Raw genomic sequence first — 27,807 nt, forward strand, 5'->3', positions numbered from 1 at the left:
GAAACAGCCCCTTCTTTATTGAATGCTTTGTTAAAATTCCAGTCTCCCCACGAGGCAGCAGGTGCTGCCATCGAGGGTCCTCTATTCTAGTCTCTCCGTTGAGCCTTCTGTCCTTACTCCACTGCTGTAATGCCCCAGTCCCTGCGGTACCCGGAGAATTTGTCAGATTGGGGTAGCTCACAACTGTGTCCTTTCCCAGGATTGTTTTGTATATTTGCATTTCTTTATACATTTTAGCACCAATTTGACAAATCCTACAAAATGATTGGGCTAAGTACTGCTGGAAGGCTTTAAACCTGCTGGTGGTTGATGTCAAGAACACTGAATATTCCCGTCAGTGAGCTCGGTACATTTCTCTATTTATTTAGAAAATCTTTAATTCTCTGCATTATCTTGTGGGTTTTAATGTAGTTTTTATTTTCAATAGAGGGGATGTCATTTGTTTTATTTATTTCTAAGTATCTCATGGCTTTTGACAATACAGTAAATGAAATTGCTTTTCTTATTTCACTTTCCAATTTTTTCACCATTAGAATATAAAATATGATTGATTTTGGTATATTGTTATTGTAGTTATAAGTTTTCTTTTTTACTTACGAGTTTTCAAAGATGTTTTATAGGTGCCTTAAGATTTTCTGTATAAACAACCATTTCATCTCTGCAGAAAGACCGTTTGACTTCTAATTCACATGCCATTTGCTTCCCTTGCATCACTGGCTAAGATCTCAAGGCAACGTCAGACAGAACTGGGGAAAATAGATAGCCTTGCTTCATTTTAAATCTGTGCAGGCAAATTTGATATTTAACTTCTAAGTATAATGTTAAGTCTTGTCTTTTGATGATATCATTAATCAAATCAAGCATGATTTCCTTTAATTTTGACATGATAAAAGTTCCTCTTTCTTTTTTGAAATAGGGTCTTATTATTATATTTAGGCTGGCTTCAAATTCCTGGGCTCTAACAACCCTCCTGCTGCAGGCTTCTCATTAGCTGGGAAAATGGTTGCTGTAAAATAATCCGTGAGAAACAGTTACAGGCACCACAAACATGAGGCCAAACAAGAGTCCTTTAGTTAAGGTGGTGACTAAGAATAGGCTCCTGCCATAAAGAACTCTCAGTACTGACTCTCGGGTACAGTTTTTACAAGTGCAGCACCCTCGATGACATCACAGCCAGGTGTCATTCAGGGGAACCTTGGAACATGTGTTCTGGTTTTATATTTGGCAGTTGTTTTGGTTATACATCTGTGGTATGGTGAGTGTCATGGAAAGTCCCGAGAGCATTAATTAAGATGTGACTGTTTAGGGTACTTAGGGCCTGGAAAGCTCCCAAATGGACAGAAAGTGGTGTGAAGGCAAGATCAGGACAAGATGGCGCTACTTTGATCACTTCATCTGGACTTTTTTTTTTTTTATTCCAGCTTTGGTTTATGAATGAATAACTATTGATTTCCTTCCTAAATTATTTTCTTTCCTCTTTTAAAAAGAGATTTTAAGAAATGTAAAATTATGAGTCTGTGTGTGAAAACATGAGTGCCTATGGAGCCAGAAGAGGGCACCAGACCCCCCCGGATCTGGAGTGAGGGCATCAGACCCCCCCAGATCTGGAGTGAGGGCATCAGACCCCCCGGATCTGGAGTGAGGGCGCCAGGACCCCCTCCCCCGGAGCTGGAGTGAAGGCATCAGACCCCCCCGGAGCCGGAGTGAGGGTGCCAGACTCCTCCCCCCCCACCCCGGAGCTGGAGTGAGGGCATCAGACCCTCCGGAGCTGGAGTGAGGGCATCAGACCCCCCGGATCTGGAGTGAGGGCGCCAGGACCCCCCCCCCACCCCGGAGCTGGAGTGAGGGCATCAGACCCTCCGGAGCTGGAGTGAGGGCATCAGACACCCCCACCCCCCAGAGCTGGAGTGAGGGCATTAGACCCGCTGGAGCCGGAGTGACCTGTGAGCCACTTGACATGGGTGCTGGGAATGGAACTTAGGTCTCTGAAAAAGCAGCACCAATTCTTAGACACTGAGCCATTTCTTCAGCCCCTGATTTTCCTACTTCTATTCCAGTGAGTGTATGACTTTAAGAATATCTGCTAATATAAGGTTTCTTTTCCCCTCTGTTGCTAGGGATTGAAGTTGGGTCCTTGCATGAGGTAGGTGGACACTGTCACTGAGCAGTACCCACAGATCTTTAATCTGTTAGTATGGCTAATGACATCACTTTGACTTTTTTATAAGTTAAATCCACCTCAGATCCCATGATATATTCAACTTGGTCATGATTCATTTTGGCTTTATATATTATGGATTGTTTTTTCAAGACGGGGTTTCTCTGTATAGCTCTGGCTGTTCTAAAACTGGCTTTGTAGACCAGGCTGGCCTTGAACTCACGGAGACCTGCCTGCCTCTACCTCCCAAGTGCTGGATTTAAAGGCATGTGCCACTGCCACCCAGCTATATTAATGATTTCTATTTGACAAATTCTGTAGGATTTTTTTCTCACTGATGTTCATAAACAATATTGGTTTGGAGATTTATTTTTAAACCTTTACTGTTGGGCTTGTCATTAAGACCACTTTACATCTCCTGAGATGGGTTGGGATATGTTCTTTACATTTGTGAGCTTGTGTTGAAACTCATTGTCGAAACCGCATAGAGTTCTCCTTGGGAGAGGTTTGCTGTGCTTGTGTAAAGTTATTTACATTATGGTCATTGCTCTTTTAAGAGCACTGGTGTTTGTAAGGCTGTGTAGATGGCACATTGCCATTGCTGTAGTGAAACACCTGAGAGAAGCTTCTTTTGCAGAAGAGAGGTTTCCTTAGCTCACAGTTTGGGAAATCAAAGGGCATAGTGCAGGCTCAGAGAGGGTGGTCCTCGGCTGCATGGTGTCGTGACGGATAACGAAGGTAGGAACAAAAAGCAGATTTGATCTTTATACAGTAGGTAGAGAGACCTGGATATAACTGGATTCATGCTTTTTTTTTTTTAAATCTATGCCTCACCTCTTTATCTGTCTATCCATCTATCATCTACCTGTCTGTCTGTTTGTCTATCTATCTACCTACCTACCTCTCTCTGTGTCTCTTCCCTCCCTTCCTCTCTCCCTCCCTCCTTCCCTTCTTCCTCTCTCTCTCTCTCTCTCTCTCTCTCTCTCTCTCTCTCTCTCTCTCTCTCTCTCTGCCCTGACTCCTGTTTCTCCTTCTCCTCTTCTTCCAGTCCCTCTCCCACCCCTCTCCTATCCACTCTTCTTCCCTTTCCCTTTAGAAAAGGGCAGGCTTCCCATGGATATAAGCCAGACCTGATCTATCAAGATGTAGACACCTCCTCTCCTATTAAAACTGGAAGAGGCAACCCAGTAGGAGGAAAGGGACCCAAAAGCAGGCAAGAGAGTCAGAGACAGCCCCTGCTTCCACTGTTAGGAGTCCCACAAGAAGACCAAGCTACACACCTGTAACATATGTGCAGAGGGCCTAGGTCAGTCCCATGCAGGTTCTCTGGTTCTCTGGTTGTTTGCCTTACTTCTTAGAGGGTTTTCAGCCTCCCATCAGTACCTACATACCAGAGTTTTAATCACATGAATCTTAGAGAAGGTGAACACACAAAACGCCTCCCACTCAACACAGGCTCTCCTGTCTGTCTTTCCTAATGTTGGCAATCTGTGTTTTTTTCTCCTTTTGGTCAGTTGAGATAAGGGTTGTTTATTACAGTAGTGGGAATTGAACCTAGGGTCTCTTCCATGCTGTAAGCTCTCTACCCCCAAGCAACAACCTCAGCCTTCTGTTTTGAGCTGGTGTGTGTGGGGTTTCGCTTTGTTTCACAGGCTAGTTTTACACTTACCCTCTGTTGCCCAGCCAGGCCTTGAACTTGAAATCCTTGTGCCTCAGCCTCCAAAGTAGCTGGGAAGGTTTGTACCACCAGGGCTAGCTACTGGTTTTATTCATCTCTTCAAAGAACCCAACTTTGCCTTTGTTAACATTTCTGTATGCCTCATGTTCTATTTTGTTTCAGCTCTTGGATTTTAGATTTGCTTTACTTTTTTCTTTTTTTAATAGGTAGTTCATTTTATGCCTGTTTTGCTTCCTAGTATGAACACATGAAACTGAAGTTGTCTCTAAACACTGCTTTAGTGTGTCCCATAGACTCTTGATACATTGTGTCTTTACTGTTCATACAAACAGTCTTAAATTCTTCGTTGAGATTTATCTTCATTGATCCAATGATTCTTTATGCTTCCATAGTCTCCAGTACCTTTCAAATTAGCACCACCAACTGGGGAAGCTGGTTCAATGCTAGAACCTAAGGTGAACAGTTCATTAAACACTATTCAACTATTCCTCTCCCGTAAATATTCACTATTGATTTTCAATTTAGTTCCATAGTGATCTGAACATATTATTTGAATTATTTCAATTGAACTTCTCCAGACTTCTTTTATGGCCCAGAATACGGTCCTTCTTGATGAATATGTCATGAGCTTTTGAAGCAAATACACCTTTTGCTGTTTAGTATTCTGTAAGTTTATATTAGACTAAAGTGGTTGATGGCATTGTCGTCTAATCTTCTACATCTTTCATGATTTTGATAAATTTACTCATGTCAGCTGTTGAGAGAGGCGCTCTACAATATGTTAGTTTTGGTTCTATTAATTCTGAAACTATTATTAGGTAGAATGAGGATTTTTAAAAAACGTCTGACTGAAATGAACTAGCTGAATAGCAAAAAAATATACCTATTTTATTTTTATTGTTTAATTAACTAACTAGTTGGTTCTGGTGCGTGGAGGAGACTGCATGACCTAAGCTGACAATTCTCCTGCCTGAGCCTCCCAAATGGCAGGATTAAAGAGCCACCTCCACCTCCCTGATGCAAAGCTGGGGTATCAAGTGAGAGGGTCACTTAGGAAAAGGACACTACACACCTAAGATACTCAGTGTCTTAACAATAGTTGTATATTTGACTTGGTAGTTGCTGTTTCCTGTGTAAAAACTATTTTATCTCTCTCTCTCTCTCTCTCTCTCTCTCTCTCTCGTGTGTGCGTGTGTGTGTGTGTGTGTGTGTGTGTGTAGGGGTTCATGGTTGGCACATGTGGAGGTCAGAGGTCAGAGAACAACTTCATGGAGTTGGTTTGCTCTCTTGCTTTTATGTGGGTTGTGAGTGGTAAGTGCCTTTCCTTGCTGAGCCATCTCTCCCCTCCCCCATCTTTGGGTCTCAGTAGTCAAGGCTAGACTCAAACTGCTTGTAGGCAAGGGTGGCCTTGAACTCCTCAGTCTTCTGCTTTTACCTCCTCAGTGCTGGTCCGCAGGTGTGTACACACCAAGAAACCTTGATAAGGTTGATGGCTTCAGAAGTTCCATTATTTACTGTGTTTCTAAGGAACCTCCTTTTATCTTTTGTTTTGTTTTGTTTGTTCTTCTTTTATGTGTATGGGTGTTTGCCTGCATGTATGTCTGTGGGCCCCAAGCATGCAATGCTCACAGAGACCATCAGATCCCCTGAGCCTGGAGTGTCAGATGGTTGTGAACCGCCACGTCGGTGCTGGGAGTTGAACCCAGGTCCTCTGGACCTTTTAAATGCCGAGCCAACTCTCCAGCCTCCTTTTTCTCCCTAAATGCTTTTTAACTTTTATTTTTATTTTACGTGAATGAGTGTTCTGCCTGCATGTATATTTGTATAACATATGTGTGTTGGATTCCCTCGGAACTGGAGTTATAGATAGTCGTGAGCTGCCATGTGGGTGCTGGGAATGGAACCCAGGTCCTCTGGAAGAACAGCCAGTGTTCTAAACCCCCGAGCCATCTCTCCAGCCCTTATGTTTCCTTTCTAAGATCAGACTCTCTGGTGGTTTCTGAGGTGTACCAGCACAAGTACAGGTTGGGAAGATGGAATCAAAGACCGCGAGGTGGAAGGTCACAGCGGACTGAAGACAGGCTCTGCGGCAAATAAGGTTCTGATCTTAACTGTGAACTTTTCACAAAGAGAACAGGTCTACATCTGAGAAAGGAATAAAGTTAAATTTTAAAGTAGTTTTTGAAGTTAAAAAGTGTCCATTTGGTTATTTTCAGTAGTTTTTATTTGTTGAAATTTCTTATTTGTTTATCTAACTGAGGTGTTTAATTTTTATTATTATTATTATTAGTTATATGTGAGCCCATGCATGCGCCCACAGAGGGCAACTCTCAGGAGCTAATTGTCTCCATCCATGTTGTTTCTGGGCAGGGCGTCTTGTGTCTGCCATGCTGTGTCCTCTAGACTAGCCGGCCTGCAAGTGTCCTGGTGGTTGTCTTGCCACAGGAGTGCTGGGATTACAGATTCCAGCCACGGCATTCCTCTCCTCAAGAGGGTTCCCGGGCTTGAACTCAGGCTGTCAGGTTTGTGCAGCAAGCCCCTTTCCTTGCTTAGCTGGCCCCATGCTTGCTTTTGGATCCCTGTGCATAGAGGTGGTATTTGCCTCCAAATGACTTCCCTTGGGCTAGAACTCTGAGCCAGAGATGAAGGCTTTACTGGGGAATAACTCCTGCGGCAAGGAGTGTGACAGAGCAGGGCTGGGCAGGAGGAGCCACCACGAAATGACACATTCCAAGGGCTCCTGCTTGACTGCTGGTGGAGCTGGGAGCAGCAGTCATTCCCCAGGAAGGGAAGGACCCAGCTTGCAGAACTGGCTCAGCCCCTGTGTCATTCTTGTTCAGAGACTTGAAGCCGCCCAGAGAAAATGGGGCTGAAAATAGCTGCAGGGTCCCTTTCTCCTTAGCTGGCACTGGGCTTTGAGACGTGTGAACTGGGCTAGGCTGAACTACACTTCACGGATTGCCTTACCTATAGATTTCTTGTTGGAGTGAGCCGCAAGGAAGGTTCTTGTGGGAGATTTGGAGGGCAGAGGTGGAGCGGAAACCATTTGTAGTCCACACGCAGCCTCTTGCCTGCAGGCTCACCTTTGAGGTCGTGTGGATCCATGGTGTCTCTCCTCCATCTAGCGTGTGCATGACTTTTTGCTCAGCAGCTCCTTTCTTCTCCACAGACTGAACAAACTATTCAAATCTTCCCTTAGTTGGGGGCTGTTCTCCTGCCGCGTGTTTGATGAGAGTGTCTGTCTTCTGACTTGACTTTTTCTCCACCAGGAACATCTGTTTCTTGTGGTAGAATCCTGAATCTTTCCTCTCCATCTTCCATCTTTCCCCTCACGGCTTTTATCTCATTCTCTTTCTTCTCTGAGTTTTAAGGTATTTATACTTGATCTTCCAGGTTTCCAATTCAGGTTTAACACCACCATTGTCTTGTCTTTAATTTACCCTTTTTCCCCCCAAAGCATAAAAATTTCCTTTTATTCTTTCAGTTTTTTTGAGACAGGGTTTCTCTGTGTAGTCCTGGCTGTCCTAGAACTCACTCTGTAGACCAGTTTGGCCTTGAACTCAGAGAGATCTGCCTGCCTCCGCCTCCCTAATGCTGGGATTAAAGGCCCACGCCATCACTCCCACCTGTCTAAAGTTCTTGTTTTAAGCTTCAAAAGTCCTTTTTATGATGGATATTGGAAATTCTCAAAAGCCAACTAATTTTTTTTCTGTTTTTGATTTTTTTTAAATTTAGGAGTTGATCTGCCCCTTTGAGCTCTAATTCCACCCTCCTGTGGCGTCCCTCTGCTGATATGGCGGTGTTTGCAGCCTGCTCCCCAGGTTTAGATCGATACCTAATGTCTTCTGTGTGGACCGCTAGTCACTGCAGAGGGACTCCATTCATAAGGCTGCCAAACATGAGGAGCCTGAGGCCCAGCTCTCAAATAGGCCTTCTTAAGGATAAGTTTAGGGGTGTTCTGGGGACAGAGAAGGGCAGTAGCCTTGAGGTATGGGGAAAGATGATGGGGGCAGGGCCGAGTACAGTACAGGTACTCTGCGCATGCTTGGGCAAACTTCAAAGGACATGTGTTCAGAAGGCGGCACTAAAGTGTGGGCTGAGTGTGGAGTTTGGCGCATTCTGTCCTTCATCATCAGACACCTGAGCAGGTAAAGGGTTGGTGAGTTCATCTGAGCTCCGGTAGGCTGTCTCCAAATTCCTGACAGCCCCCATCTTCAGGTGTTGTCCCTTCCAGAGGTCATAGGGCTCTGCTGCTGTTTGTTTAGCCGAGCAACAAGGTCGTGTCGGTCCGCCGCCCCCCCCCCCCCCCCACGTGCTTAAAGTTTTAATCAGTCACCACGGAAGGAAGGAACTCAAGGCTACGAGGCTGCAGGTTGCTCAGGCTTTTCTTGCTTCAGGAATAGCCAAGAAGCATCCTTACAGACAGGCAAAGGATTCCTTCCCTCCCACTTCCACATCTCCCTCCTCCCTCCCTCTTCCTCCCTCTTTCTCTCCCTCTCTCTCCACAAGCTGATTTAGGATGTGAAGTTCAGGTTGTCCTTGAACTGGTAATCCTCTTTTCTCAGCCCCCTAAGTGCTGTGTTTATGTGTGACATCATACCTGACTCCAGATTGCTTTCTCTCTGTTCAAGCTTGTCTATTATTTGTTTGCTTGTTTACTTATTTATTTTCAATGAAGTGCTTCTTAAACTTACCCAGTACACTAAAAAGGTCAGTTTTAAAGTTTTGTTTTGTTTTTTGTTTTTGAGACACAGATTCTCTGTGTAGCCTTGACTGTCCTGGAATTCACTCTGTAGACCAGGCTGGTCTTGAACTCACGGAGATCCACCTGCCCCTACCTCCCAAGTGCTGGGATTAAAAGCATGTGCCACATCTGCCTGACTTTTAAAGGTTTTTAATAAGTTAAAATTGTTCATTTATTTATTTTCTGTAGTTTTTGAATTAATTGAAATATCTTATTTGTTCATTAAGTTGATATTTTCTTTTTAATAATTTATAATAATAATAATAATAATTGTGTTATTTTTTTTCTTTGTCTCTGTGTGTGTGTGTGTTTGGGCATGAATGTGCCGCACAGCCTGTCTGGAGCTCAAAAGACAACCTTTTGGACTTGGTTCTTTTCTTCCACCTTTTTTTCTTTCTTGAGTGGTCTTGTGATTTCTACCATACCGTTTATTCCACAATAGACGGGAGCCAAGGCTTCTGAGGGACTGTCAGTGCTTCTTGCCAAGGTGCCCACAGGAGGCCTCTCTGCCTCCATCTCTCCACACTCGCAGACTTGCTAGTGGGTCTTGCTGGTGTCGGCAGCCTGTCAACTTTCTAAGGGCCAGGCAGGTCCCGAAGTCTCCCGCAGGGCCTGTGGAGCAAGAGAGCCCAGTTTTTGCTGAAATGGACATTTTGACTGTTACTTGGAGTTGCTCACTGGTTAATTGTCTAAGAAGCTCAAGCCCCAAAGCAATGCTTTCTGCTGGAACCGGGTCTCGAAGGCAACAGCCTGGAACTGGACGGAGGAGGAAGGGAAAAGAGGAATGCAGTCTGCCCTGCTGTGCTCAGCATCTTTTCATCAATTACCTGAATATTAAAGATTTCCTGCAGAATGAGCATGAGTCAAAGATTTAACTAACCCATGAGTGAGCAAAACCTCCTCCCTCTCCTCCTCCTTCATCCCTCTCTTGCTTTCTTTCTCTCCCTCTCTGTCTTTTCATATGCTGCCATAGAACTTGACATATAACCCAGGTTGGCCTTGAACTGGCTATCTCCTCTTGCTTCAGCCTAAGTGCTGGCTTTATAAGTGTGCCAGCAAACCTATGGTTACCTATCTTGGATCATTTCTATTGGCCTGTCTTTATAAGCTTGTCCACTTTTTCTTTTTCTTTTTCATTTAAGTTCTTGTTAAACTTACCCAGTGCACTAAAAAGGTCAGTTTGAAGTTTTTTAACTTCACAGGTATGCATCACCATACCCAGTCTGCCAAGTGTGGGGGATTGAACTGGGCTCTGTGCAAGCTGGGCAGGCATGCGACCGGCCGATCGAGCTGCATCCTTAGTCCCTCATTTTCTTTTTAATTTAGGAAAACATGCCAAAATCGGCTTCACAACCGTCTCAGCCTTCATTTTATAGAGCACAACATTTCCCTGAAGCTACCAGCAGAATCACTCCTGCCAGCACTGGCTCTGTAGGAGGAACGAATCCATAATCACCTCTCTATGGGAATGAGGTCGATTTCAATGACTATCTAATAAAGGGCTAAATTCAACATTAAAAAGATCCCAGGATCACGAGGAGTCCCAGAGGCAGATGGCAAAGGAAATTTGATCTGATGGAGACAGATCTTTTATTTATTTATTTTAAAAGGGTGCTTTCTTTTTTCTTTTTTCTTTTACAGTCCCAACACAAAACTTCATTTGAAAAACTGTAGGTGGATTTATCAACACATCTCTATTTGAGGCTTTGAATATGGCACTGACTGACTGACTACACAGCTGGCGAAGACTCGGGATCACCACGCAGTTCGCGTTGGTCCAATTTAGCGAAAGGTCTGAATCGGTTTGAAAGGATGCTTATGTAACTCCGACACGCTTAATTACCTTCAACACAAAGTCAGCCGAGAAATTCATTTCCCTCCAGAGGCTAGGGGAATCACGTGACAAAGTGATAGCAGAGTTTGTTATCAGCAGATCAGGTTTGCCTTGTTAATCACCACCTCCTAATGTCAGTCCTTTTTGTTGAGGAGGGAGGTGCACTTCTCTGCCGTTGTCTGGTCCCTGCTGGTGTTTGTACTTGGGATGAAACGGCCTCACTCTCTGAACTCTTAGACAGAGATGCACGTGGAGACTGAGGCGCGGGGGAGTCTTGGCCAAGGTTTCAGGGCTGAGCCCAGCTCTCCATGACTCCCGCTGGTGAGCTCCAGGCCAGTGTTCAAAAGTGAACAGTGTTCCTGAGGATGATGCCATCCTCACATACGTCAGCACACATGTGTGCACACATGCAATAGCATGCACATATGCACACGAGTCTTTTTATGACTAGTTCTCTGTTCGATGCGTGCCCACGTGCTTGGCATACAATCATTCCAGCACTAGTCAGAAGGGCTGGCGTGGTGTTCAGTCTAGAGTATTTGCCTAGCATTCAAGAGGTGTTGGGCTCTCCCCCAAAAGCAGAAGAAAACATATGTATATATTTATTTGAAGAAACTGTTAGTATAGTACTATCTGATGCATTTGAGATTTGTTCCCTGTAACAACACCAAGAATTGACTGGCCTCTGTCATAGTTAGTGTTTGGCAACTTGACACAAACCTAGACATACACGGGACAAGGGAATCTCAGTTGAGGAACTGCCTCCATCAGGTTTGTCTGTGGGGGCATTTTCCCAATTGCTGATTGAGGTAGAGAGGCTCACTCCATTGTGGGCTGTACCATGCCTACGAAGGTGGGCCTGGGCTGTGTAAGAAAGGTAGCGGAATAAGCCGGAGAAAGCAGGCAGTGCCCCATTCCCCATGTCCCCTGATTCAGGTCCTGCTTTAGCTTCCCTTGATGCTACAACCTGTAAGTCAAATAAATCCATCATAGCAACAGAAAGGCAAACCAGGAAAGCCTCTTAGGCTATGTACCAGCTTCCAAGGACTGCCTGTACGCCCTTCTAGCTAATCCCATTACAGCCTTATGACGTACTGTTGTTTCCAGTTTCTACAGGACAGGGAAACTGTGGGCCAGAAATATAAATTCCTAGAATATGTATGCCCCATGTGTGCTGGAGGCCAGAAGAAGGTGTTGGGTCCCCTGGACCTGGAATTACAGGCAGTTGTTGTGACGGCTCCGAGGTGTGAGCCTGTTTCCCTCTGGTCTGAAGGTCAGAGAGTTTGAGCTTGCTCAGTTGTGAGCTACTTGACGTGGTGCTGGGAATGGAACTGGAATCCTCCGGAAGAGCAGTAAGCACTCAGCTGCCGAGCCACTCTCCGACTCCTGCATGAATTTGTTTTTGGTTAAGTAGTCAGGACCAAATAACTTGTATTTGTGTCCTAAAAGGTCAGCAGTCATTTGAAAGATCAACTCGCTTAAGTTGAAGGAAAAAAATGTTTATATTCCTTGTCTGATAACTGGAGCCCCGTAGTATTGGGTTGTGTGTCCTGTGGGCCCTCACAACTCTTCAGAGCTTAGCATTCACACTGCTATCATGTCTTATCTCGGCTGTCAAGCTGACTACATCTGTAAGACCCAGCTGCTGTGTGCTCCTGTGAGGGGTTTTCTTAATCAGATTATTTGAAGCAGGAAACCCTGCCCTAAGTTTGAGCCACACTTTCTGGTGGCAGTCTATATAAAAGGACACAGAAGAAGGAAACTTTGAGTTTGGCCTGCTTGGCCTCACTTTCACTGGCAAGTTCGCCTATCCTGTTGTTGTGGCCGACATTAAATCCAAATTCTTCAGGGTTCCAAGGCAGACTGAAAACCAGTAGCTCTCCAGTAATCTTTCTGGACTCCAGCCCCAAGATGGGATGGCAGAGATATTTGGCTGTGTGAACTGAACACCACCAGATTCTTGACCTTTCTGTCATGAGACAGCCACTGTGGGACTACCCACCACCACGTCCTGCTAGCCAGTCTAATAAATCACACACACACACACACACACACACACACACACACACACACACACGTGTGCACACACAATTAGCTCTGTTCCTTTAGAGAATTTTACTAATACTCCAACCTTGTTTCTTATTTCTGTAATCACTGAAAAGCCACTTGCGCAAAGACATGATATCATCAAAAACAACATTGCACCAATGAGGCTATAACTGTGACCTCCCTGAACTGTGGTTTGAATACACTTGACACATATTTCTCTGCTTCTCTGGAGTATTTAAGGTAACCATGGTGCCTTCATCCTGAGACTGTGCTTCAGAGCCCAGGACCAGTTTCACTGGACCAAAGTTTCTTAGACAAGCTACATGAACAGTCTTAAGTCTGTTTGGACTGGTACAGTAAGCTATCTTAGACCAAGAAGCTTAAGCAAAGGCATAGGGGTTAGGGAGATGACTCAGGCAGTAGAGTTCCTGCCTGGTAAACAGAGGCAGAGCTTTTCTTTTGTGACTACCTGGTCCCAAATAATCACACAAAAGCTTATATTAGTTACAGAATGTTTGGCCTATAGCTCAGACTTATTACTAACTAGCTCTTGCAACTTAAATGAACCCATTACTATTAATTTACATTTTGCCACATGACTTCACGTCTTTACCTGTTCTCTAGCACATCTTATTCCTCTGGTGACTGACTTGCATCTTCCTCTGACTCTGCCCTTCTCCATGCATCTCTGCTTGGCTTTCCCACCTGGCCTTTTTCTGTCTTGCTATAGGCCAAAGCAGCTTCTTTAGTAAGCAGTGAGAGAAACACGTATTCACAGTGTACAGAAGGATTATCCCATAGCACTGCCTTGCAAGTAAGAAGACCTGAGTTTGACCTCCAGAATCCTGTGTGGGTGGTGGGAATCTTGGCATGGTTTCATGTACTTGTAACTCCACTACTGAGGAGGTGGAGACAAGGGGAATCTCTGGGGCCTGTTGACCAGCCAGCCCAGCTGAGCTGTTGCTTTGAAATTTGACACCTGAAGCTGTTCTCCATAAACTCTGGTTTCTACACACATGCACACACAAGCAAGCACACCTGCGCATACATACACACACGCATGCACATAAAGACCCAAAAGAATGGATCATAATTATTCTTTTATAGTGTAGAAGGCCTGACCTTTGTACCAGCAAGGCTGCATTCTGGTAAGAGCTCTCTTCCTGGTTTGCACAAAGCCGCCTTCCAGCATGAGTTTTTAGGTGGAGACTGAATGATCTCTTTCCCCCTTCTCTTTTCATAAGGTCATTGGTCCCACCCAGTAAGATGCCTCACCCTCATAACAGGGCTATCTGTAAGCACCATCATATTGATGGTGAGGGCTTCAGTGTGGGAATGAGAGGGACAAACATGGGTGTCTCAGTACACTACTTGGGGGACTGTGAGTCTTTAGGGAAAGACTAGTGGGAAGGCAGGGTTCTGGAGCCTGAGCAGTCTAGATTCTGAGCTGCTGTGTGTCCATCTCAGCCATGTGCTGGCTCTGTCAGAAACAGGTTCATTCATCCAGCAGATATCTGAGAACTGACGTATGGCGTCAGCCACCACAAGGCTGAACGGGGAAGGAACAGAGGGGACGTGGCTCTAGGGGTTGTTAGGCAGCCCTCGCAATACCTGGGGAAATCACTGCAAGTCAGATGTAAGTGAAGGAAGTGCCAAGTACAGCCAGGTGCCGAGAGGGGTTTCTGTTGAGTGAGGGCAAGGCTGACGTCCTTGCTCCGATCTTCCCAGTGCCTGGGGTTACAGACATCTCTCCACTGCCATGACTGGTTTCTGTGGTTCTCTGGTCCCCATGTGTGCTGAGCTAACACTTTACCAGCTGAACTATATCTCCAGTTGGTTTGGGGAAAGAAGGAAGTCACTCCTAGAATTATGTGTTTAAGCTGGAGAAGAAATAAAGTGGGTTTCAAAAGGCATCTTGCCAACCCTGAAGGCTGCTGTAGACATAGTGGGTGGGTTGGGCTAGCCTGGGGTGACACATCTGGGGCAGGGACCTGCTGAGCCTCCTGGTATTGCTAAATATCAAGAAGAGACCTGTTTCAGAGGGGACCAAGCTACCTGGGTCTTGAGCGGCTACCAAAGGTTGACTTTAGGAAGCGGCCACTTCTGTCCTTGACTGACTCAGCCCTAGCTGGTCACCGACTTGGTTCCAGTGTGTCATGCCTGCCACTTTTCTGGAGACATTGCTCTTGTTTTAGGCTTACATTTTCTGGAAACTGTTTCTTCAGGTTTATGGTAAATGTGCTTGCTTTGAGATTTCAACTTGTCTTCCTGCCAAGATGAAGGTTAAGGAGAAAGGATAGGTCAGGGGAGGGAGACATCTGACCCCACTCCTCCAGACTGCCAGAGGGACTGTACAATGCACATCTTGCCTTTGATGCAGGCAATTTTGGGGTGACTTTGAGTTTGAAGGAAGCCTTTCTTCTCACCTCAGGTGGACTTTAGTTAGGGATCTAGGATGTCATGTGCTCATCGTCACCCCAAACTTCCACTGAGTCAGTGACTTTTTAGAGTTTTTGTTTGTTTGTTTTTAAAGACAGGGTTTCTCTGTGTAGCCCTGGCTGTCCTGGAACTTTCTCTGTAGACCAGGTTGGCCTCAAACTCACAGATCTACCTGCCTCTGCCTCCCAAGTTCTGGGGTTACGGTGTGTGCCACTGCACCCTGTTGGCTTTGGTGTCTTGTGTCTTGGATTCATGAACTATGGAGGTTGAGTTTCAGAGAAAAAAGTTTTGCTATATAGCGTCATCGATAAGAGTGAATGAGAAAGAGAGGGAAGTGGAGAGAGAGAGAGAGAGAGAGAGAAAGAGAGAGAGAGAGAGAGAGAGAGAGAGAGAGAGAGAGAAGGCAGAGCTTCTACATGGAAGAAGTGGGTACTGAGGATGGGGTACCATCAAGGTGCTTGTCTGGGTTTTTGAAAAGGCTATGCCAGACACTGCGGGGGGGGGGGGGGGATGAGCTGTTCAGTCTAGTTGGCCCCACCAGGTGTCCAGCTGCCCCCTTTCAGTTTCCACCAAGTCCCAATGTATGAAGGTAACTGGGAACCAGGAACCAGAACTCTCTCCTGGTGTTCCTGCCTCCAGCAAGGACAGTTTTACAGTCGCTGCTCTGGGGTCCTTCTCCCACCTGGCCATTTTCTATCTCCTGCTCTCACTGCTTTTCTGCCTTCTGTTGCCTACTGTTTACAGAATGCCAGATTCCACACTGCCTACTGTTTACAGAATGCCAGATTCCACACTGCCTACTGTTTACAGAACAACACCCAGATTTCACACTGCCTACTGTTTACAGAACAGCCAGATTCCACACTGCCTGCTGTTTACAGGAGAATGCCCAGACCCCACGCTGTCTGCGAAGTCAGCTGTGGCAAGCCTTCTGACCTGCTCACTGACATCATCTCTGCAGAGGCTCCCAGGGTTCCAGTTCTTGAGTGATACATACATCTATCTCTAAGAGCAGGCCTTCCAAGCCTACCGGCTTGTGCCTATACTATTCTCTCTGTCTGGCTCTCCCTCCCTTGTATACCTACTCAATCCTAGTCTCCCAGATGTGGCTCTGTCCTCTGATTCGCTGTGGAGGGCTTTATGCAACCATTTATTTAGACTAAAAAAAATTGTGCAGTTTGGCAGTTCCTCAGTGTGGGTGATCATTTGGGCCTAGTTTGGGTCTGCTCACAGGTCTGCAGGGCTCTTGTGTGTCCGAGGGCCCTGGAGTTGGCTGGTGTTTGATGTCCTCACTGTCTAAATTGGTGGGGCTGGGTTTCCTGAGTGGTTTCCCTTTCTCCAGCAAGCCACTTGGGAAATCCCACCCCACGTACCCCGTTGACCAATACCAAGCACTGCTTTCCCAACCTTTGCGAGATCCTATTGGCTGAGACAAATCACCTGACTCAGCCCAGAATGAGGTGGGACGGGGAGGAAAGTACTCAAGGGTGCCAACGCTAGAGGAAGGAATTTGGTGGTCCTTGTGCAGCGAGCTGTTCAAGGTGGGACAGCACAAGACGACCTACTTCTTGTGTGTCTTTATGTCTCACTAGCTTGTGGTCTTCTTGAGGTCTTGGTTTGAGATACCGCTTTCCCTAGAGCCACGGCCAGAGCACATGTGCAGTATTTATTTAACTTGGGCCCCAGTGCTTATCAGGTTAACTTGGGCTTTGAGCACCAGGTAATGGCCAGAGCACCCGAGTTGTAGTTGGTCTGGCGAGAAGGGGAGAAGGGAGGGCCAGAGGCGATTGTTTCTTCCTTTTTTTTTTTTTTTTTTTTTTTGGACACAGCATTTCAGGGTTTCTATTCGTCCCAGAGACTCTGATCTGATTCAGGCAGCCTGGTCTCCACCTTTAAATGCTGGAAACTGCATAAATCAGCACATTTCCCCCAGAGCAGAGTCCATATCCAGCACACCAGGCTGCTCGCCATAATTAGGCCTCCAGCAACGATTGTCTCTGCGCCTTGGGTTTTGTTGCCACCTCCCAGGGAAAGGGGAGGGGTGTGATATGTGTTATGACGTCTGTGAAACCCTAAATAGGAGAGGTCCTGGGCACGGTGTGCAAGGGACTCCTCAGACTGGGGTCTTCTTTCCTCCCTGGCTCTAATATGCATGGCCTACCATCTCACATCTCCTTCTCCTCCTCCTCTTCACTTCCTTCATCTCCTTCCCCTATAACCTCTTTCTGGCCCTGTGAGCCTATTGGGGATAGCCCACCTTAGGCAGGAAAGACACTACTGAAGATTAGCAAGCCTGTATGCAGCTCAGGGCCATTTAGCCAGGGAGTTCCTGGGTCCTTGCCTGGGTGTATGTGGCTGTATATAGGGGCCCTTCAGCGTCCTGGCTGTTTGGGAAGAAGCGGGGACACGGCAAAGTCAGAAAGGGCCTCTAAATATTTAGCATAAGGGATTTTCCTGAATATGAGCAATACGGAAAAGCAGAGGTTTCTGGGAGTCTGGCTCTGTCATTCTGCCCACAAGACTGGACAGACTCTGGGGTTCCAGGAGTCATCTGAGTGGATTCAGGTATGTTTGGAATCCTGGCAACCGCAACCATTAGTTCTCACATGCACACATCCTGCTGAAAGCTTTCCTTCTGCTTCTGGTTGGCTCTTGTTGCAGATCTGTGGGTCACAGGACAGGGTGTTGCCGCTCCCACTGACCAGATGAGGAAGCCGAGACTCAGAGGAGGTACTGCTACACCCCACATACCCCACTGTCGCTGACTGAGCAGGACTTGAATCCCATGGTGAGCTCCCTGCATTGTGTTCCTCATGCCTTCCTTTGGAGATTTTAGCCTGGTTTGCATGTGCATGTGTATGCACACGTGTGTGTGTGTGTGTAGTGTAATATAGTGGATGTGTGTCTGCGCATCTGTGCCTGAGCATGTAGAGGCCAGAGATCGATGTTGGGTATCTTCCTCCTTCTTACTTTTTAAGACAAGGTTTTTAACTGAACCTGGAGCTTACTGATTGGCTAGACTGGTTGGCTACCAAGCACTTAGGGATCTTCCTATCTCTGCCTCCTCATGTGGGATTCCACCCTCTAGTCTGTCTGTACCTTCCCTCCAATTGACTGTGGAGAAAAATAACTCGGATTATCCTGGTGACTCCCAGGTATATCTCTAGCTGTGATCTTTATACTGAGTTCCAAACTGGAATTTGACTTTTTTTTTTTTCTGTGTTTTCAAGCTGTGTGTGGTAGGACTTCATTAACTCCAGCACTTGGGAGATGGAGGCAGGAGGACCTTGAGTTTGAGGCTAGCCTGGGCTCCATAACAAGACCCTGACTCAAAACCTCCATCTCTCTCCAAATTGCACATCTACCTACATTTCTTCATTTATTCTGCCATCATCAATGTCATCATCGTCATCATCATCATCATCATCATTATACTTTATTTTTATTTTTTTTGTACCACAGGGATATAATCCACAAAGTCTATATGGTGGAACACATCAGGACAAATGACCAGGTTGTTTTGACAAATGAGTTGTAAGAACATTACATGCCTTATACACAGGGGTCCCAAAGTTTAGAGAGCATAGAAGATAAGGTGTCAGTTCAAGGCAGCCAGAGGGGGCTCTTTGAGGAAGGTGACCTTGGGGGATGTCTCAAAGGAAACTATGTGGGGAACAAATTAAAAGAGGAGACACTAGGAGACTGAGAAAGCATGCTTTTGGAGTGCAATCATTTACTGGGGACTCATGGAAAGGACAGGAAGGGCAAGGGCTCTAGACTGGTTTGGGTAGAAATCGTGTTTTCTGGTTGATACCCCAGCTGGCACTTTGTGGGAGCATTTTATCTATCAGGCGCCCACACAGATGGAGCAGCGAGTCACCATGGCATTTGAAGCGCCACACTAGAATGTCTGAAAGCAAAGCCACATCCCTCCCAGAGCGAAATTGCCAATAACCTGTGTTGCTGAGAACACAGCTAGTTTCATGGGCCCCAGATGAAAGACTGAATCCCGGGTGTTGCTTCCAAGAGCTGGGTGTAATGGTAATAAGATGCCAAGATTTTAAAGGCCCCCTTCATGGGCAGAATGCCTCTCTATTCACAAATAGAAACTTGCTGAGAATTTAATTAAGATCAGTGTACATAAAACTCACTGTTCCCAAGTAAACAAATATTAAGCAAGATACTTCACTCTCGTGCCATGGGCTCCTCCGGGAAGTGAAGTAAAGGGCCAGGAGGGGTGGGTGTGATGATTTCGGGGATGTGTGTGGGGGGTAAAAGATACAGAGCAGAAAATAGATTGCAGTGTGGGGAGGGAGAGGAGGAGAAAGGCAGGTGCACACAGTGCCGAGGGATGAGGGGGGCAGAGGCAGATAGAAAGAGACCCCCTCTTTCTGGCTCCATGTTATTCTGGTTCTCAAGTGCCTAGCACTTCATTGAGACAGACATCTCTTTTCACATCTGGCTGTTCCCTAGGCTTCACGCAGGCCCCACTGAGAACTCACAGTGGACGTTTTACCTGTTGTCCCCCAGTGCTTAGGGAGTGCCTTTTTGTGGGCACCTGACGGTTTCTGCCGGATGAGTCCTCTCAGCCCTGGAGACACTGATGGGAACGTAGCCTCGGGAGCAGGTGACAGTGTGCAGAAGGTGGAGCCTAAATTCCCTTTGAATTTCGGGGATGATTGCTCTTGCCCTCATCTCTTGATGCTGGGATTACAGGTGTGCCCCACCATGACTGGTGTATATGGTGCCAGGGACCAAACCCCAGCCTTCATGCATGCTAGCCAAGCGCTCTACTGGCTGAGCGGGGCGGCGGGGGGGGGGGATGATTCTCCAACCCTCTTTTGTTTCATTTTAAAAGTATTTAATGAACAAAAACTTTGGTACATGTATGTGCTTGCTCCTCTGTGCTCTCCGTTTCCTTGCCCCCCTTCTCTGAGTCTCTTCTCTCTAGACAGTTTCACTTCTATTCTGTGTCGTCCCCCCCCACCACATGTGTTTGCTGGGACCTGAACTTGGGTCCTCTGGAAGAGCAGTAAGTGCTTTTAACTGCTGGGCCAGATCTCCAGTCCCTTCCATACATGATTAAAAGAGAACACAACAACTTTTTACATTTATTTAAAGGGTGTGTATATGCTTCAAGTTTCAAGCGTTGTTTTTCTCCTTCAATGTATGGACCTCTGCACATTGAACCCAGGTCGTCAGGCGTGGTGGCAAGCATGCTTCCCGGCTTTACAACCCTGCTGATCCATGTACATGACTTTGTGTATCTATAGAAAATGTAGGAACCACAAATGAGAGACAACGTACGGTATTTGTCTTTCTGGGATTGGCTTCATCCACCTAACGTGATTATCTCCAGCTGTATCCATTTTCCTGAAAGCACGTCTTGGTTCATTATGTGGAGAAACAGTTCCGTTGTCTATGCACACCCAGTAGTTTCCTTTTCCGTTACTTTGTTGCTAGACATCCATGTGGGGTCTAGAGTTTGAATTTGAATTTCTGATGAGGCTTCAGTTCACTGGCTATTCATACACTGGTCACCGAACCTACGTGGCCCTGACACTGGAGCTTGGCCACACAGAAGCAAGATCCTGGAAGCCGCTGCCTGCCAGAAGGCCGGGAGAGACATACAGTAGGACACTTCCTGTCTAGATAGATTCACCTCTCTGGTCAGTGGGACGGGAGGGAGTGATGAGTTAATTCTGTCTCACTAGGTGGTAGAAGGCAGTCAGGAGGTTTGTGTGGAGGAGACACTGTGTGTGGAGCCTGGGGTATGAAAGCGAGAGCAAGACTGTGCAGGATTGGCAAGGCCAGCATTGAGAAGGGCGCACTGAGGCTGCAGATGGCACACACAGGCTGAAGAACCTCTGGCTTTCGAGATCTGGGCTTTGCAATAGGTGGTACATCCCTGTTTCTGGATAGAGCAAAATTTCCACTGACTTCTGTCACCTCTTCATTGTGTACTTCTGAGAAGGTGAACAGGCTCCGGTTCTACCTTCGCTCACTCATCAGAGTTCAGCTGGCGAGAGTGAGCACAAGGCAGAGCAGCTCGGAGCAGTTCCGGGGACGATGAGTGCTCAGCCTGGAACTTGCTAGTACTTTGCACTATAAAGGGAGGGAGTTCATGTCTGCAGACTTCAGAGCCCTTCACAAGGACATCTTTGTGACATGATAGTGCTCTGGGCAGTGTCCAGGAAGGCTGCTGGTCTCACTGGCCCGAGAGTTACATCAGCTTCTTATCACCACCATTCCCGTTTCCTGGGACCTAAAAACTTCCATCTTGGACATTGGAGCACAGAGGGGGTGTTGTGCTGCGGCACTCTACCGCCCCCTATGTCTGTGGGGAGTCTCGCCGTTGGGATGGAGCCTGTCTGGTGAGTGTGGGGACAGGACCGGGTGGCAGTGCTCCAGACTTCTCACTTGCCTTCAGGCCCACGTCTCACCCTTTTCGGATGCCTCTGCAGCGATGTTCTCAGATAAACTGGAGACCTCCCAACTGCCCAGCCCACCCATCCTGGTGTTGCTCTGCAAACGGGACCGGCAGATGGGCAGCGAGCCCTGCTCTGCAGAGAGCTGGAAATGGCTCTGTTTTCCTTAGACTTGGGAAATAGAAGGGGCCAGAAAGAAAACTGAAGGCGGCCTCATGTTTGTGTAGATGAGGGAACCTGAGGCTTGGAGAGAGGCGGAAGAGGTGGTTTGTTTAAGGCGGGCCTTTGTTTCCTTGGGTCAGTGTAAGCCCTTGTCTCATCTGTCAGCTAGGAACCCCTAGTCTGCTTTTAAGAAGCTTTAACGCTCTCATTAATAATTTCTCCATCCATCCATCCGTCCATCCCTCACCCATGTATTTTTCTATTCACCCATCCATCGATCCTTGCCTCAATCCATTCTTCCTTCATCCATCCTTCTATCCATCCAGTCTCTAGCAAAAAAAAACTATGATATTGTGTCTACACCAGACACTTTTTGTTGTTGGGGTTTGGGAAGTGACAAATGGATTATGAATTTGAACCCCTGTTGAGGCAGGGAGGGCCTGAAGTCACACGGCTGGTCTAATAATTTTTTTCTCTGTTTTCTCCCAAATGATTGCATTACTTTGTTAATTTAAGGCTAGCCTTCAGTAAATCACAACCCCTTTTCTGGGCAGTATTTTCTTTCTTCCTCCCCGTATGGATTTTGCTGTCTGTCCTAGGTCTCGCTGATGGGCATAATGGAGCACCCAAATAACCACTTCTGAGGCCAAGGGAGCCTGGGGTGGCTCTTGTTCCTCCAGGAAGATTAGAACACATTTCAGAGGTCATTGACTGTGTAGAGGACGGGAGGACCTTTCCAAGTTCAGGGTGAAAGGTTACAGTGCTACATTTTCCCTTAGCTCCTGAATATTGTAGAAAATGTTAGCTGCACTCCTGTATAGCCTTAGAAGTGAGAAAGGACTCAATTTCTCTCCTCTTCTCTCCTCTCTCTTCCTTTCATCCCTCCCTCCCCCTTCTTCTCTCCTCTCCCCTCCCCCTCTTCTCTCCTCTCCTCCCTTCCTCCCCCTTCTCTCCCCTCCCCTCCCCTCCCCTTCCCTCTCTCCTTTCCTTTCCTTCTCCCCTACTCTCAATGTGTGATATATACTTGTTTGTGTGCACATGTATGCACAGCTGCCCTAGCCTGTGCACTTGTGTGTGGGCCCAAGATCAAGGTCAGGTGTCCTCCGTGGTCTCCACCTTACTTTTTGAGCCAGGGTCTCACAGTGAAGCTGGAGCTCTGCTTCAGGCTAGACTGATTGGCCCATAAGCCCTTGAGCTTGCCTGTCTCTGTTTCCTGCTCTTCCACAGTGCTGGGGTCACAGAGGAAGGCTAGTGTGCCCGGCATTTATGGAAATGCTGGGGATCCCAACTCAGGTCTCATGTCTGCACAGCAAGCCCTCTGCATTTCGTCAGCCACCAGGTGGTGGCGGCACACGCCTTTAATCCCAGCTTTGGGGAGGCAGAGGTTGGTGGATCTCCATGAATTTGAAGGTAGCGTAGTCTACAGAGCGAGTCCCAGGACAGACAGGGCTACATAGAGAAAAAAAAAAAGTCTTAAAAAAATTGAGCTAAGTCTCTTTTGTTATGACAGAAGCATGGTAGAGACCAGGAGTTCCAGAGTATACAGGCTCACTCCCCCCACGCCCTCCTGAGTTTCTCTGTATAACAAACAGCCCTGAATCTCCTGGAACTTGCTTTGTAGACCAGACTGGCCTCTGTCTCCAGATTGATGGAATTAAAGGCGTGTGCCACCACGCCCGGTGTAGGCTCACAATTTCAGCTGCCACAGGGAGGGAGTCAGCTTCCACCTTGTTCCACCCTGAAACTCCTAAGAAGGGAACAGTGGGTTCAGTTTAGGTAGTGCACATCTCTAAGCCAGTCAGCTGTGTCTGGTACCCAAAACTGTGGCTTCTGTAGAACCTCACAAACAGGAAAGTTCCCAGGGTGCAGTATCTGCGTGTGTACATCCTGTTTACTCAGGATACTAACCTGGGGTGGTCTGGCAATACTAGTGTCCGACTGACCATCTGGCTCACACCATCTCAGAGGGATGATGAGCTTTCCAAGCTTCTGCCCCATCCTTCAGACTTTGAAGGCAAAGAGAACCTCATAAGGCATCCGGGCCCGGATGACCTTGCCTCTGTGGTCTGGGAGAGACAGGCTGAAGCTGAATTCTGGTTTTCCTCATTCCTGCCGCCTTGTGTTCAATGAACAGAAAGCTCATTTCTAGATTGCACTGAGCCCTGCTCCTGTTCTGGCTCTGACATTGCTAAATCATTACTAACCATTATCGATCTTTATGAGCCTCAATCTCCTTATTTAGAAATAGACACAAGAACAAATCACTTTGCAGAACCTGTCCCAGGGGCTTTCAGACTATTTATCTGTATCACATTAGGGCTAGAACCCACCCTTATGACTTCTAGTGGTGTGGCCAGATCATTTGCATTTTGAACCTGTTTCTAGTGATACTGGTACTATTGGTCTGGGCACCACAGGTTGAGAAGCATTGATCTGTGTTTATGATGATTCTCAGCCAAGTAACGTTCTGAGGTACCCCTATTACCACCTCCCTCCCCTTGGCAGATATTTAGCAATATCTGGAGGTTATTTTGTTTGTCATGACGTGTGTGTGTGTGTGTGTGTGTGTGTGTGTGTGTGTGTGTGTGGTGGTGGGATCATATATGCCCTGATATGTGGTGGGCAGAGGTCAGGGATGCTAAGCATACTACAGCACACAGGGTAGCCACAATCTAGACCTGCAACCCAGGATATCAGGAGTGGTGAGGCAGAAAACTCTGGTCTACAAGGCTCTTGTCCTAGCTGCCTTTTGCAGCTGCGAAGCCCTGGTCATATTGTCTCCCTTCCCCGAGTCGCACTAACACAGGATTGGTTCTAAGGACCTTTGCTACTCTAATATTCTACAGTTTGGTCAAACAAAATTTATCAGGGCTGGGGAGATGGCTCAGTTGGTAAAACTGCTTGTTGTGCAAACGTGATGACCTAGTACCCATGCAAAATCTGGGCGTGGACAGCACTAGGGAGGTGTAAACAGGAGGATCCCTGGAGCTCATTGGCTGGACAGTCTAGTTGAACTAATGAGCTTCAGGTTCAGTGAGAGACCCTGCCTCAGAAAGTAAGGTGGAGAGTGATTGAGGAAGACATGCAGAGTCTATCTATGTTCTCTGCATGCATACATGCACATATGTGTGCACCCCATACAGACACGTGTATCCCTATGCACACAAACATACATACACACAGACAAAAACCATTATTAACCACTACCTATAGGCAAGATAGGGTAGCATTTCCAAGCCAGGCATTTTCTTATATGGGATTCTATTCTTGGCAAGCAGTCTGAAAATGTGGCTGGGTTTTACATTGTAATGAGTAATGATTGCTTTTACAGTCTACGTAAACTGTACTATGTTTTCTTTTTGTCTCTGGTGGAATTCAGAAAAATGTTGCCATGCCTTTTTATTTTTGTTTGTGTGTCATAAACACATGCACTAATGAGGGCTTCTGGGCACGAGCTTGCTAATTGGTGATGGTAACCATGGGCCTGTGTTCAACCCACCAAAATCAAATTTTCACACTTGGCTAATTGAAGCCAACCTTTTGTTTGGGAATTAATAAAATATGTATTGCAATTAGCTGTGGTCAATAACTAACTGTGTTGCTAATTGACAGTAGCAGACAGAGGTAGAAGGGGCAGAAGAACCTACAGCGAGGGACAGCAAGTTTTTTGGGGCAAATGTCTGGCTGTTGGCCTTGGTTTCTAAGCAGCTTCTAGGGGGAAAAAGGCTTCCCAGCTAGGGCGACAGCCCTTTCCTGCTGGCCTAGGATTCTCCATGGGTTTCCCTTGTTTTATACCCCAGGAATAAGGATATTCCTTAGTCCTGGGAAAACATGGATAATTGATCACCCTAGTGGAGACAGAAAATTTATCAGTAAGAGATTTTTCAGAGTAAGAGATTTTTTAGGCAAGATGGAAAGGAAAACTGCTTCCGGCCTAGTGTTTCTGAAACTGTTTTATTCATGGTTAGATGAATGGGGATGTGTCTGGGAGACTTAGCAGCAGAGCTGGGGTGGTGTTAGAGGGGACACATCAGCAGAAAGCTTATGTAAAAGCTCCAAGGAAGGACAAGGAAGTCACCAAATAAAGAAGCTTGGTAATGCTAAAGCACAGACGACGGGGCGTGGGTCGAGTGGTGTGACGAAAGGCTACAACTTGAGACTTTATTTTTAAAATGAAGTCAGTGGGAGAAACGCTGAAGGGCAAAAATGTAGGAATGATAAGATCAGAAAGTTCTTTGTCGCACAGAGATCACTCTGGCTGTTGGCATAATTATGAAGAATGGGCTTCCTGGGAGCAGGGAGCGCAGAGCAAAGCAGAGAAACTGCCACTGTGGGGGACTTAAGCAATCCCCGTCTGCTTTCACAGTTCTAGATGTCAGGGTCAGACTGCTGTCAGGACAGTCCTTTCCTTGAGCTGGGAGGGAGCATCTGTGCCATGCATGGGCCCAGGTTCTGGCGATGCCCACAGTTCTTAGTGTTTGTTTGATTGCAGGTGTGGCATCTCTCCTCGGCCTTTGTGCTCACGTGTGCACAGGTGTGTGTCTCTTCTCATCTTACAAGGACACCGGTCATATTGGATTAAAGGGTAATTTCTATATGACCTCACATTGACTGATTTTATGTTTAATAACTGTATTTTCCAATGAGATCATTTTCTAAAGGCATGAACTTCTGGACTTTACATCTTTTTGGGGGAAAGGGTGGGACCTCACATCTTTTTTTGGGGGGGTGGGGTGGGGCACAATTCAACCCTTCACAGTTGACTGGAGACATTAATTCCTCAGAACATGAACTTGGTCATAGAATGTCTTCCAACATGGCAGCTGGTTTCACAGAGCCAGCAAGAAAAACGTGAGAGAGAACCAGCAAGTTGATCTCTTTTTGTAACGTAATCTCAAAGGGACACAACCTTACTTTTTCTGGATTCGATTTTTTAGAATCAAGCCACAGGTGTAGCCCATTCCCAAGGGCAGAGATTATCCATGGCCCCTAATACCAGAGCTGGGATCATAGTGGGATGTCTTGAAAGCCCACTATCGGACACAGATTGGTTTTGGCTACTAAATCTCCTTTCTACTGGCTGAGAGTTGCTCCCAGGGGTTTTCTTGGTTTTAGTGTAAGAAGTCTCACTTCCGGAAAACATTTCAGTACCAGGCAGACTGGCTTGCTCTAGTACAAAGTTTGCTACCTTGGCACTGTTGAATCAAGAAGCAATGGCATGGCAGCACCCGGAAGGCATGAAGTTGTGGACTTGGCCCTCCAACACTCGCAGCTTAGAGCAGGACCAGGGAGACTTGTCAAAATGCCATCTGTGGAGGATAAAGAAGTGGCTCTAGCTTACCCAGAGCTCAGTTAGTGCCACCCGTTTGAAGTGGCTGTCCATAAAGCTGAAGCAGTAGGCTTCGGGAGGCCTAGCATTAAGGAGACCAAATGTACAACAACGGCGGGGGTTGGGGGGGAAGCTCAGGTCGTTAGGTGGTCACTTATCAAGATCTGGAAGGGGTATGCATCGATTGGAAATGATAAAGCAGCATCAAAGCCAACCAAGTTTTTATCACTCTGAAGATGCCAAGAGACAGTTCCTGCTGCAGGCAGGGGAAGGGACAATAGACACCAGAGTTTGATTTACATATAAGCTTCTCTGTTTATTAAGGAAAGATGTTCTCATGGTGAAGATCTGAGACCCACTAGGAGCGACTGTGTTGCTATGGTTGCTTGTTGTCTACCTGAGAGAGAGTGGCTGATTCTCTGCAGTCACTTGCTTTAGAAGGCCCCAGGGAACACGGGGGACAGAAGTCCTTTAGTGTTCTGTTTCTGTTGTTTGTTTTTTCTCCCTGCTGTCTTTTACTGCTTTGGGCAATGGATCTCAAAGCTGAATGTGCATTAGAATCACCTAACAGGCTTGTTGAAGCATAGAAGGCTTGTGCCCAGCTCTAGAGTGTCTGAAAATTTTCCAAGGTGATATTGCTCAACCTCACTTTGAGGAATACTGGATGGGGGCCATGAAACACCTGCAAGTATATCAAAGAAACAAAATGTTCATCTAGCTTATCAACTCACATGGATAGCGTTCTTGTAGTGCCCTTCTCTCCACGGAGCAGGAGATTTCAGTTGGTCGTGGTGGAGGAGGCATGGAGAATTAGTTCACGGGATTGGAGGCATGTAGAGGAATCACACCACAAAGCAGAGAAACACCCGGCCCCAGAAGCTTTCTCAGCTCCCTAAATACCACCAGCTGGGGGCAAGCGTTTAAATAAACCAGCGGAGGACGTTCAGATTCAAACCACAACAGTGTGAATGAGAGAGAGGGGACAG

At 46.6% G+C, this 27,807-nt stretch overlaps 1 long non-coding RNA gene across 6 annotated transcripts in view; it reads left to right on the forward strand.

Annotated features, from left to right (window-relative positions):
- Nucleotides 1–2,754: 2,754 nt before the first annotated feature.
- LOC125404727 (uncharacterized) overlaps nt 2,755–27,807 on the forward strand; it is a 116,103-nt gene continuing 91,050 nt past the window's right edge. For 5 of the 6 annotated variants that reach the window (XR_015004263.2, XR_015004265.2, XR_015004262.2 and 2 more), the window contains exons 1-3: nt 2,755–2,896; nt 10,222–10,372; nt 17,564–17,690. This is a non-coding gene — a long non-coding RNA (uncharacterized LOC125404727). Of the gene's footprint in view, nt 2,897–10,221; nt 10,373–17,563; nt 17,691–25,984; nt 26,078–27,807 lie in introns of all 6 variants that reach the window. The other variant, XR_015739022.1, reaches the window with a different exon arrangement.

Source organism: Myodes glareolus, chromosome 10 (genome assembly GCF_982192425.1).
Source record: "Myodes glareolus chromosome 10, mMyoGla1.1, whole genome shotgun sequence".
NCBI lineage: Eukaryota > Metazoa > Chordata > Mammalia > Rodentia > Cricetidae > Myodes > Myodes glareolus.